Source organism: Cupressus sempervirens, chromosome 8, assembly GCF_028749045.1.
Source record: "Cupressus sempervirens isolate cs-2001-9-10 chromosome 8, ASM2874904v1, whole genome shotgun sequence".
Taxonomy (NCBI): Eukaryota; Viridiplantae; Streptophyta; class Pinopsida; order Cupressales; family Cupressaceae; genus Cupressus; species Cupressus sempervirens.
Genome location: NC_143125.1, coordinates 220298987 through 220312882, shown reverse-complemented (window position 1 = coordinate 220312882; position 13896 = coordinate 220298987).

The following is a 13896-nucleotide window of genomic DNA, read 5'->3' as shown; positions in this document are numbered from 1 at the left end:
ACTCGAGTAACAGTTGAAAGCTATCGAGTTGTTGCTAAAGAAAATCGAGTCTAATAGACTCAAGCCACAGACAATAGGACCTGAGCTTGATATAGAATATCATAGCAAGGATACTAGAAAAAATTCCAAATCCAAAGTACCTATGTTAGCAATATATATCAGAAGGCACCATGCACCTGACTAGATTATTGGAGACAAGTCAGATGGAACAATGACAGGAAATAAATTGAAAGGTACATGTTTGCTTGCTAAATTTGAACCTAGATTAGGTCTTTGGATAATGAAAGTTGGACTAAAGCTATGAATGAAGAAATATAATAGATAGAGAGGAATAAGACTTGAACTCTTGTTCCTAGACCAAAGGATAAAAATGCAATTGACATAAAGTGGGTTTTTAGAAATAAGTTGAATGAAGATGGAGAATTTTTTGGAAACAAAGCAAGGTTAGTATGCAAACGTTATTCTCAAGAAGAAGGTATTGATTATGGTGAAATTTTTTCTCCTATTCCTAGATTAGAAGGTGTTAAAACTTTACTTTCTTATGCTATACATAAAGCATTTAATGTTTATCAAATGGATGTAAAATCTGTATTCTTGAAGAGGAAGTTTACATAGAATAACCTGAAGGTGTCGTGGATCCTAGAAAAAAGGATATGGTCTATAAATTACACAAAGCATTGTAGGGTCTCAAGAAAGCTCTCAGAGCTTGGCATGAAAGAATTCATAACTACTTGATAAAGATTGGATTTCAAAGAATGAATGATAACATCAGATTGTATATCAAACAAGGACCAGACAAGAAAGTTGTGTTGGCTGAAATCTTTGTGGATGACACTTTATTTACAAGAAATGATGATTTATGCAAGGAATTTTAGAAGAGATGAGTAAAGAATTTGAGATGTCCATGTTTGGAGAGATAAAACTCTTTGTTGGATTGCAGTTCCAATAGAAGAAAGATGGTATTGATATTACTCAATCCAAATATACCAAGGAGATACTAAAGAAGTTTGAAATGGAAGATTTAAGACTAGTTGGAACACCTATGTCTAATTGACATAAACTTTCTAAAAATTATGATACAAAAGAGGTATATCAAACCACATATAGATCAATGATTGGAAAATTGCAATATGTAGTGCACACAAGGCCTGATATTGCATTAGCAGATGGTATGGTGGCAATATTCTTAGGAAATCCCAAAGAAAATCACATGATGACAATCAAGAGAATCATGAAGTATCTAAAGGGTACTAAAGACTATGGATCATGGTATAAGAAAGGAGGCAATTTGGATTTCAAAGCCTTTACAGATGCTGATTAGGCAGGAAGTGTTGATGACAGGAAGAGTATCAGTGGTAGAGCATTCTTTCTTGGTAAAAGACTAGTGTCTTGGACAAGAAAGAAGTGGAATTGTATTTCTCAGTCTATAATAGAAGAATAATATGTGGTAGAAATAGTTAATTTTTCCAATGTTGTTTGGTTCAACCAACTATTGGCAAGTATAAAGATAGAAATCAAGGATCCAGTGGTTATATTCTGTGATAACACTAGTGCAATTAATATATCAAAGAATCCTATGATGCATACCAAAACCAAGCACATTGCTATAAAATATTTCTTTTTGAGAGAATTGGTACAAGATAAAGAGGTAAGATTGGAATATGTGAATACTAAAGAAAAAATTGTAGACATATTCACTAACCCATTACCTAAGGATGATTTTTGTATCTAAGAGGTAAGTTAGGGGTCATTCCCCTATTTGAAGCTCATTAATGAAGTTTAGTGATGCACCAACTAGAGCATGTCGAAGATCAGTGTTGATGTAGTATTGAAACATACACATTGCATATGAATCAGTACATGAGGTACACTAATATTCTCTAAATATTGTCTTTAGCATGGGATGTCAAAGAGGGAGAGTTTGTTGTCATATCTTAGAAATTTTTCTTGAAGATATCAAAGAGGGAGAACTTGGTCTAATATCATAAAGGGAGATTTTTCTATTAGAAGAAAATGTTGAAGATAACATTTTGCTGATAGAGGGAGAAACTGAAGGCAAATGTCATGCCCAAAATACAGGGGGAAAACACAGAAATTTATTACTATTATAAAGAAATGACTATGTTGATAAAGGTTGACTACGACTTACATAACATAATAGGGTTTTGATATAGTTTGATATTTATTTGTTTTTATAATATGGTTTATGTATATGTTAATTTATTTAATTGTAAATAATTAAATAAATTAGTTTATGATAAGAGTTTAAATTAAACTTTAAATGTTAAGTAAATAATTGGATTAAATTAGTATTTTTTTTAATGTTAGAAAATGTTATAATTTTAAATAGTTCTTTAGTTTTATGTGTGTAGGTTTTTTAATTAACCTTGTTTATCTAGTGGGTTTAGTGGATTATTGGTTTATGTAGGAAATATTGAAAAGTTATTAAAAGTAATATATATTAATTATCATGTAATAATTAATTAGCAAGGGTAAGGTTTGAGATATGACTGACTGACGACCTTAATTTTATTAATATTAATATTGTGGAAAATAAGATCAACCTTAAAGAATGAGTTAGTTTGCAAGATAGCTAGTGGGGGTTGTTACATTGGGGTCTATTATAAAAAAAAATAAATATCAAATTATATCAAAACCCTATTGTTTCATGTAAGTCGTAGTCAACCTTTATCAACATAGTCATTTCTTATGGAAAAAAATTGTGTGTGTTTTCCCCCTGTATTTTGGGCATGACAGCAGAGGGAGTTCACACTAATAGAGGGAGTTCTCATGGATGAGAATTAGAATGAAAATAAGGATATGTTCATTTATTCTTGCTCTAAAATTTCATTGTATTATGAAATTTTGTGTTTCCATCAATGCCAAAGAGGAAGATTGTTGAAAAAAATTGATTAATTGTGTATTGTCTTTGATGTTACACAAAAGGTCATATCATTGTTAGTTAGTGTATGCCAAGCTCACTTAGGTGATGAATATAGTTTCCTATGTCCACCAAGCATTCTAGAGTTTTCCAAGTTTAGAAGACAATGTCTACCAAGCTCACTCAAGTGATAAAGAGTAGATCACAGAAGTTGAGTGTTAACCAAGCTGATGGAGCCAGTGTTAACTGAGCTCACTCAATTACCAAAGGAACTTTGTGAATATGTAGTGTTAACCAAGTTCACTTGGTTAACATAGGAAAATCATTTCTAATTTAGTGTCTACTAAGTTGGGTTGGCTAACGAAAGATTTTCTTGTTTTGACATATTGAGTTCAATTGATTTTTGTGTTGGTTCCAGACAATTAAGGAGATGAATATTTAGTATTCTAAGTTGTATTCAAGCTAACTTAACAATGTGTGAAGATATAAATATTAAGGTCAAGTTGAGGATTGAATGTGTGCAAGTAATTGAAGATTTGAAGATGCTTAGAAGTGAATTACAAGAATAAATAGAATATCCTTGTTGAGCTACAAAGATACATTTGATTAGAAAGGATCAAGTATAAAGCCAAAATTGAGATCTGTAATCAGCAATTCAGTTGTATCAAAAATTAGATCATCTCATTGTTACTCTCTAACCATTGTAGCAGTGATATAAATCTCTTAATAGAGTTGACTTAAAAAGTATTTGTAAGTCCTCTAATAAGGTGACATTTCTAGATTGAAGTTTCTAAAGACCTCTAACAAGGTCACTCATAACAAGGTGATTAAATCTTGTAACAAGGTCATACCTAACAATGTATTTTGTAACCTTTAATAGGGTTGGCTCCTAATAGGGATCATTTTAAAAGACTAAAAATCAATAACTAGTTGCAATTGGTGGTTTTTCCCAAATTGGGTTTCCATGTTAAATCTTGGTGTCACTTACTATTTATTTTATGTGTATGCAACTAAGTTAAACAAGGCTAATCACAAAAAAAATCTTAAGATTTGAATTTCTCGAGTTACTATTGCTATTTTAGTGTTTGTCAAGTTATAACATTTACTAGTGTAAACTGAGTTCCTATGTATTAACTAAGCATCAATATTTTTAGTGAAGTTTATGTTATGTATTGACATCTAAGGGATCTGGGATTTATATTAGTGGTAATTGGTTCACCCCTCCCCTCTCTATTACTTGTCATATATTTCTCACACTTTCTTCTTTGTTAGCTCATCCAAATCTATGATTGTAGTACCTCTTGTCCTTGATCTAGTACTAGGTGGAGTAGGCTTCTTCAAGCTCTCCTTCACAATTGGCTTGGAAATACTAATATTCTTTTGTTTCTTTTCCTTTTTCCTAGCTACTACTATATCCTTACCCTTCATTTTAGCAACTTCTTATTTATCCCCACTTCTTCTTCATCATCAGATTTTCCTCACCTTGAACTTGTTTTTTATATAATGGTGCATTCTTCTCTTCACCTTGACCTAAATTATTCTCAAGATTATTCATAATTTTCTTCTTTTTCCTTTCTAAGGTGGTATTCTTCAAACCAATAGTAATATTTGTTTTTTCTTTGTCATCTACTTTTTCTGCTAGTAATGTTGTAATGGCTACAAATATTTCATCAATATTTACTTCATAGGGCAATGACCTTAACCATTCCACCCTTGGTATTACAACTTGTACAAAGGTATACTTAGTGTCAAGAAGGAAAAAAAAAAACATCATAATAATATTTCTCAACTAGAGATACATGAGTTCTTTTTCTCTTCCTCATATTTTTCTTGAATTCATCAAAATTACTACTCATTACATTGTCAAATTTTTCTCCTAGTTGTTAAACAGAATCACTTATCTATTGTGTCATAGGTTGGTCTTGGCTCTAGAAACCATCTCCAAAAGTGGGAAAAGTGTTTTAACATAGAAGAATATTCACATTAGGAGTGATCCAAACTTACATGAAGTATTTTTATCCTTCCTAATTGCTCCAAGATTCTTAGCTAATTGTGTTAGTTGTAGCTCAATGAGGTTGTAGTTGTGATCTTTATTCACAATCTTGTATCCCAAGTCCATTGCTATGCAAGGCACAATATTCAATTGGGTAAAGTGGTAGAATTTGTGTGCAATTACATGGACTAAAAATTCTATGACAGGATCAATGATACCATCTATAGACATTCCTTGGCCATTCCACCTGGCCTATATCTATTCTTTGATAAGATTCTTGGATTGACATTGCATAGTTTTCACCTGATCTAGGGTAGGATATCCTGTGGCTCAATGGATAATATCCTTGGTGATATTTATTGGTTCATTCTCCAACCATAATTTTAGGTCATGAATCCAACTCAAAAATATCTTTATCCATTCAATTTTGAAATCACGAGGAAAATCTAGGGCATAGGCTAACCCTTTGTTAGTGATGATTTTGTGCTCATCCTTTAATACTCTATTTTAAATACATCATGAATCATAAGTACCTTTCATGGAATTAATTTCAAGGCACTTGAGGGATCTCCCTTCAGTGCAATCTCTGGTATAGATTGGAAATTTTGGGATGGGTAGGCTTTATTACTCAACAATTAAACATTCTTCATCTCCTTGCCTACCTTCTTCATCTCAATGGATGTTCTCATTGCCATATCTTCATTCTAGGGTTTGAAAAATAAATTCTAAGTGTCTTGAAAATAACAAAACCTTTAGCACTTTACTGAATTAGTTAATGACACACTAGTAAATCTTCACAATTCTTCACACAATTTTCTCTCATTAATCACTCTGAATTGCCTACAAGTTCTTTGATTGTTGGGTGAGTAAAAGTGAACTATAAAATTTTCTATATATTTACCTTCAAATGATAGAATTAGGTCTTCAATACATGCTCTATACATGGGTAGATGCATTCTAACTAGCTCATTCATTGTATAAGAACTTGGTTAAAACCATAGCTTGGTCAACACATCTTGCTTGGTCCATATTAAAATACTTGATCACTATAGACATCAATACTAATGCTCAACATCAGTGGTGTAAATGAACTTTTTTCTTGGTTCTTTCCTTAATATTTTCCTAATGCATCTTATCTTATGCAGATATGGATGTTTACACATCTTATGTTAGGAACCAGTGCATGATATATTATTCAAATACATAGTTCCTTACATACCTTCTTATCTTAGTTTGAGGTAGTATGATCACCTGATCCATTGGATTGGGTGACCTCAACTTCACTAGTTCCACTACTTGTAGCTTCTACCTTCTTTCTCCAGGTTTGAATGATCTAGATCAACTTTATCTTTTCCTTTATTGTGTTCATTTCTTGGTGCTGGTAGTTGGGTCCTGCAGTTCTTGCTTACATGTCCAATCTTATGATAAATCAAACAACCCAAATTTCCATTCAACCACATTTTGTAATTGTCTCTTTATGCAATTTAGTGTACCATGACCATACTCACCATAGTAATGATAATTATGCCATGTATTGTAATCCAAGTTATATGAATTACTTTCCTTAGGTGCATGCCCTTGCTTCCTAGATGTCTAGTTAGATTTTTCCTTAGATCTACATTCTTGAGCTTTATGTCCAAACTTCTGACAATTGTAGAAATGACCTTCAAATCTAGGTGTAATTGGTGTATTTCTAGCCTTTGACTTGCATTCATGTGCTTGGTGTCCTTGTTTCTTTCAATTAAAATAATATCCATTGAATTTGGGCTTAGGGTTTTTCTAACCATTCTTTCTTATCAAAATATTTTTTGTATGTCCCAGCTTCCTACAATGATGACATGTAGGCTTGTTCATTAACTTTGGATTTCTTTCTCTCCACTCTTTGATGATTCTTATTCCTCAAATAGCTGCTCAGTATAGCCTAGAACAAATGTGTCATTAGGTCTTGTTGTGATCTCATTAGGTCTTCATAATATCTCATAGCTTCTTTAGGTTTGTTCAACCTTTCAATTAATTCCTTTTCATGTTTTAGTTTATTCTTCAAATGGTCAGATTAGCAATCTTCACATCATTTCTACTGAACTCTTATGTTGCAAGGAGCAGTCTATTTTCCATATCAAAGTGATTTTGAGTAAGCCTTTTCACTTAATTGTTCTTATCATCAAGTTGTGTAGATATATGATCTTTATCTTCATATTTCTTTTTTTTCTTAGTCACTTGACACAATCTTACTAACAAAATTTCATGTTTTCTCTCTAGTGTTCTTACTTCTTAATTCAATGTGTTGTTTCTTTCCAATAGGTCTGCTATTGTTGCATCACTTCCACTAGAATTACCATCATCAAGTATTCCTCCAATGTATTCTTCATATAGAGTGTCATTTTATTGAATAGCCAATTCCTTTCTCTTCTTTACAAATTTAATTAACTCCTATCTTGCTTCTTCAAAATGTTGTAGTACGATCAAATGTTAAGCTTCTGATTCTCAATGATCTTTCCCAACTTATAAGCCTCCATCTCCAAGATCTTAACTCTCAAGTTGTTAGACTTCTTATATGAGAACAAATTTCTAATACCAATTATTGGAAGACTATTGGGAAAGTAAGATACTGAGAGGGCGTTGAATCAAAATCTAAAAAAACATTTTTTTTTTGAAATAAATAGAAAATAAAATGCATTCACCTTTGACCTATCTCATATCTAGATCATAAGCCATATAACTATAAACTGTAATGCTGAAATAGATCTAAGTGTGCATCACATCCATAAACATGAAAGTAAATGTAAACACATAACATACAAGATTTGGTTACCCAAAAACCCTCCAAGGTGAAGGTAAAACTAGGATGGGAATGACACCCACAAATCTTCACTACTACAACAATAAAGTGTGCCTGTTAACATTACAATGTTTGATCACTTCTAGTGATCTACCCTATGACCGGTCTACCCTACTAAGAGCTTTACAAGACTTATTCATTCTACCTTGATTAAAGGATTTAAAAATTACAACTAAGTAAGAAATCTATTAGGAGATTTACATAGGTCTGTTAAGACCTTTACCCCGAATCACTAGCTAGAATGTATCAATACTTGATTCTTCGGTTAACACTTTGATGCTAGATTACACATATCCTCTTTCAAATTCTTAATTGATCTCCTTATCATATATACTATATTCTATCCTTCACTACTCTACTCAGCTACTCTATCTAGTCTCTTTGCTTCTAACAAAAAAACATAACTTCCTTTGCTATCTTTTCATCTCTCTTTGCATCATACTTGATTTAGGGTTTGGACCTTCCTTAAATTAGCAATTAACAAACCTTCTAAATCAAGATCAATGATCTATATTCATCCCTTTTGTCACTTTGTCCTTCCATTTTTTTGATTAGCTAATCACCTAGCATATGGATCAATGATATGTAAGAAAACATGTAATTAACTCCTTAAATTACTCCTTGATCATCTAAATAAGTGTAGAAGTTGGTCAAAATGGTTTGATTTTTGTTTGTTCCATTACAAACATATATATCAAAACTAGTTTGCTCAACACTTGTATACCCTGACATTGGGTCACAACTAAAAATCATGTTGGCACTCAACTTCTAAATGCTCAGCTCATGCTATGTAACTCAACATGAACTATCTTGCTTTAGCTTGACATCCATTGAATTCTATCTTAATTGGCACATATTGTCACTCAACCCATAGTGGAGTACTCAACAATCAAAGACCTACTCAGATCAAACTAAAATGTGAACAACTATACTATACACACTCAACCTTCATTGTATGGCTCGGTCATGACAATTGACCAACACTGTCTAGGAAATGACTAAGTGTTTGACACTAATTGACAACATGGCTTAGAGATCAATAATTTCTACGTTAAATATATGTGTCAAATGTGTGAATTATATAATGTTGCAAGTTTATTTTCATGATGATTGTTTAATGTTGCAACTCAGTATATGCTAAGTGATTATGATATACTGTAAATTAAGGAATAATAAGATAACACTTTGATGGAAAAATGTTTACAAGTTTGATTTGAGATGATTGATGTGGTTATCGAGTTATCATTTTGAAATTTTATGAACTTTGAATTGGTACTAAAGTATTTTAAGGTTTGTAGGATAACTAGATATAACTTATTCACCCCTTCGCAATTATCTAACATAATATTACAAAATAATATAGTAATTTAATAATTTATTTATTTATCAGTAAAAGGAAAATGCCCTATTTATATTATATTTCAATATAATTTTACTTTGTTTTTGCCTTGTTCAAGTGTAGGCACCAAGGGAAAAAGAATGGGGAAAAGAACCCCTAGTATATCCCAAAATTGATTCTTGCTCTAAAAAATAGAAATTAATTATACATTTTATAATCCCTCTTCTTTGGGTTAGACAATATCATTCTTTACATAAGATTTGTGAATTGTGATAACAATTATAAATTGTGACTTTGATTCTTAAAACGAAACTTATTGTCCCACTACTTAAAAAACATGTTCCTATTTATGTTACCTTCTTCTTAGACCAACATTAGATTTCAGGCCTTCTTTTTATTTATCAGTCCCTATAACTCCAAACAGACCTACAAACTCAAAGTAACATTTTAATGTATAACATAAATTAGAGAATATCCTTTTGGTATATCATTGGAATCTAGAGCCTATATCCATTCATTATTTTAATACCTTATTATTTTTTATATTTAAAAAAGTCTAAAAATTCTTTATTGGTTTTATTTAATATTTGAGAAAAAAAATTAGCAGTAAAAGGAAAAGAGCCCTTTAGATTATATTCAATATATTTTACAAATTATCCCCACTCAAAGTGTAGGAATTCAAAGGAAAAGAAAGGGGAAGAAAATCCTAGTGTAGCTTGAGACATTTATGGCTCAATTTCATGCAAATACATTCACCTTTGTGACTTAACAAAGGTCTTTGGGAAGGCATACCCTCCCTTACATTTATATCAGTATAGAAGTATCTTTACAAAGTTTTAGAAAATATTCAATCACCCCTCATTATTAGGGTCTAGGACATACAATCTGTCCCTGTTACGTAATTGAATATCTTATAGTTGGTGTTTCTCTCGCATAGATTTAAAGGATGTTTATGGCCTCTAAATTGTATTCCTTGAAATGTTGGTGCCTTTAATTTGGAATCGTTAACCTATTTAGATTTTCTTCTTTACGCTTCTATTTTACATCAGCTAATAGTAACCTTACAACTTCATTTACACTTCAATCTCACAAAAAAAGGCTAGTCTCCAAAATTCTATAATCATGGGTTCTTTATCCTTAGCTTAAGAGTTTCATTAAATAAATTAAGTTACCCTAATTATAATAGGATAATATTGTTAGAAATTTGTTTAGCACCCCCCTTGGGATTCGTGACAAGGGCTTAACTACCTCCTATGTACTATAAGTTGAGTGGTTATATTGGGCATTGACAGAATGACTTTTTGGTGCAATGAAAATCCCATTCTAACAAGTGGTATTAGAGCTTATTCATATGTTCAAATCCTTAGACCCTCAGGTAATGTTGAGGGGGGAGATTGTTAGAAATTTATTCAGGGCTCCCCTTGAGATTTGTGACAAGGACTTAACTACCTCTTGTGTACTATAAGTTGAGTGGTTATATCAGACATTGACAGATTGATCTTTTGGTGCAATGAAAACCCCATTCTAACAAATATGTAATGATTTTTAATTTTCAATTTTTTTTCAGTTTCTTCATCTTAGTTCTTGATGATGAAATCTAAAATACTTTATTAAGATATTTACTAGTGATTTCATATTATGAGTGTCGAATATTTAGCATATTTATCTTTTTTATTATGATGAATAGATCTTTACCTTCTAAAATTCAAATTTAAAATCCAAAAATTGAAGCTAAGACACTAAAACTAATATGAGATCTATCTATCTAGAGTATTATAATTCTAGAGCTAGTAGATGAGCTAAGCCTTAGCTAATCATGGATAACTAGATCATTCCTAATAACAAAGTCTTTGCCATTAGCCCCTTGATTTGCCAATCTATCTGCTTCTTTTTTTCCTTCTCAAAATATATGTTGAATTTTGGTTTCCTCAAATTTGTCTATTAAATTTAAATCTTATTCTATTTTGGAATTGATTTTCCAATTTGGCGTACTTCTCTTTCTAACTACATTTAATATTATATGTGAATTATGTCTTTTAATACCTAAATCTAATCTAATCTAAAGACCTTAAATCAATGCCTCTATCTCTGCTAAGTTATTCATGGATACCCCTAAATACTTGGCTCATTTTATCTTCCAAGATCCGATGAACGATACATCCTATTCTTGACTCTCTTGGATTGCCTCGAGAAGATCCATACAATTTTAATTTTGTCCATCTGATGAGGGAGGTTCCACTTATACTCTTATCTTTCTTTTTTATTAGATTTTAGATAGGTCATCGAGAATTAATAAGATTCTTCCAATTTTTATGCATGTCTGCATCCCAATCTAAGAAGGTTCCCTTTTCAATGAGCATATTACTTAAGTTATTATTGATTACCTCTAATGTGTTGGATTCCACTTTGTTTAGAAATGAGGTTATTTTCATCTTTTCATTAGAAATTATTCTCCAATTTCTTTCCTTCCATATTTCCCATACAAGAAAAGGAGAGATTTTCTGTAGGTTACTATAATTATTAAATTTCTCATTTTTGGGCCAGCTCCTCAGATGATTCAAAATATTTTTATGTAGGGTTGTTGACCAATCAGGTTTCTAACATAGCTAATTTTAACATTGAGTTGCAAATGAACATTGAAACAATAGATGATCCATCATCTCCAAATCATTTTCACATAATGGACATCTAGAGGGTCCCTCAAATCTCATCTTGGTAAATCTATTTGATTCAAGGATTCTATTTTGTAATGCATTGCAAAGAAATATTCTTTCTTTGGATAAGCACAGTGAATCCCAACATAGGTTAAGGGGGATATTGATCTTTTCCCATCTTTTTGAGTTTATAACTAATTCATAGCCCCTTTCAACACTGCAACTCTGTTAGAAATTTTTTTAATGCTTCCTCAGGATTTGTGACAAGGGCTTAATCACCTCTTATGTACTATAAGTTGAGTGGTTGTATCAAGCATTAAAAAATTGGTCTTTTAGTGCAATGGAAACCCCACTCTAACAAGTGGTATCAGATCTTGGTCATAGATTTGAATTCTTAGACCCTCAGGTAATGCCGAGGAGGAGATTGTTAGAAATTTGTTGATCACTCCCCTCGAGATTTGTGACAAGGGCTTAACCTCCTCTTATGTACTATAAGTTGAGTGGTTGTTTTAGGCATTGACAAATCAATCTTTTGGTGCAATGGAAATTCCACTCTAATAATTTCCCTTTTTTAGAAGCTCCCCATATAATTCTATACCTTCTTTCTTTATGATTGACTTGTCTTTGATTTATAAATCGCTCAAAGATATTTTTTCCTGATCTATCAAATTTTACTCCTTTACAGATCTCCACTTCCATCCTCCAATATGATTATGATTTATTACTTGTTTATAGTCACTTACATATTTTAAAAAAGTTTTTGTTAAATTATTTTTGATGTTATTCAGTAGTTTATAGCTATTTGAAGATGGGAGACCATTCCATGAATCTTTCCAAAAGAAGGCATCCATACTTACTCCAATATCACATGTTAAATTATTTTTGATTAGGGGTTGACATTGCATCATAAAGTTCCACATGTTTTATCCTTTGGGTGGGTTTCTAGTTAGGAAGAAAGACAAGGGATTAAAGCTATTTAGATATTTATGATATAGAATTTTAGCGCATTTTTTTTCATGTTCATGATACATTCTCCAAACTAATTTTTCTCCTAATGCTTCATTTTTCTAGTTCAGATTCTTAATTCCTAATCCACCAAACTCTTTTGGTCTACAAATTTAGTCCCATTTAATCATTATATTTGTTTTTTGTTATCTTTTGTTCCTTTCCAAAAGAAATTCCTTAATTTTTTATCTAGATTTCTTTTAATACCTTTTGGGATTGGTAAACATGATATTTGATAGGTTGGAATGGTTGAGAGTACTAATATTATCATAGTTTCTCACCCAACCTTTGTGATCCATTTATGTTCCAATTTTCCTTTTTTATCTAGCTTTTATGAGATTTGCTTCCAATATTTATTATATCTGGATCCTTTTTCCTACTGGACACTAAGATATTTGTAGGGGAAAGTACCTTGTCTATATCCCATTAAGTTGTAGATGCTTCTTTACATGTTTGGATGAGTGTTTAAAAAGAAAACTTCTAAATTTTTAGTGTTTACTTTCTGCTCTGAGGCTTGCATACATAATTTGATTATTTGTTTGAAGTTCCATGCCTCTTCCATTGTGCCCTCTCCTAGGAGAATCGTATTGTTCGCAAATTGTTGGTGTGTTACTTTACGCACATCTTATGTTGCTAAAATGGCTTTGATTTTATGTTATGGTTGATCCCTCTTTATAGCTCTACCAAATGCCTCTGCAACAATAATGAATATGAAAGATGATAAAAAATCTCCTTGCCTTATCCCTCATGATAGATTGAAGAATCCTTTTGCTGTTCTATTAATGAATAATGATATTTTTGTTGTTGAGATATAATTGAAAATAAGATTTATCCATTGATGAGAAAATCCAAAGACTTCTGTTGTCTTGCATAAGAATCCCTAGTCTACTATATCATATGCTTTTTGTATATCTAGTTTCATTACCATACTACATTCCTTGTTAATATGTGTTGAGTGGATGATTTCTTGAATTATAATTATTCCATCGAGAATTGATCTGTTAGGTATAAAAGCTGTTTGTTCTACAAAGATGATTTTAGGAAGAATTATTTTGATTCTGTTAGCTAAGGCTTTAGTTAGTATTTTATATATGGTATTGCATAATGTAATTGTACAAAAATAACTAGGTTCCCCATGGTTATATTCTTCAAAATTAATTCTAGAAAGGTATTATTGAATTATGT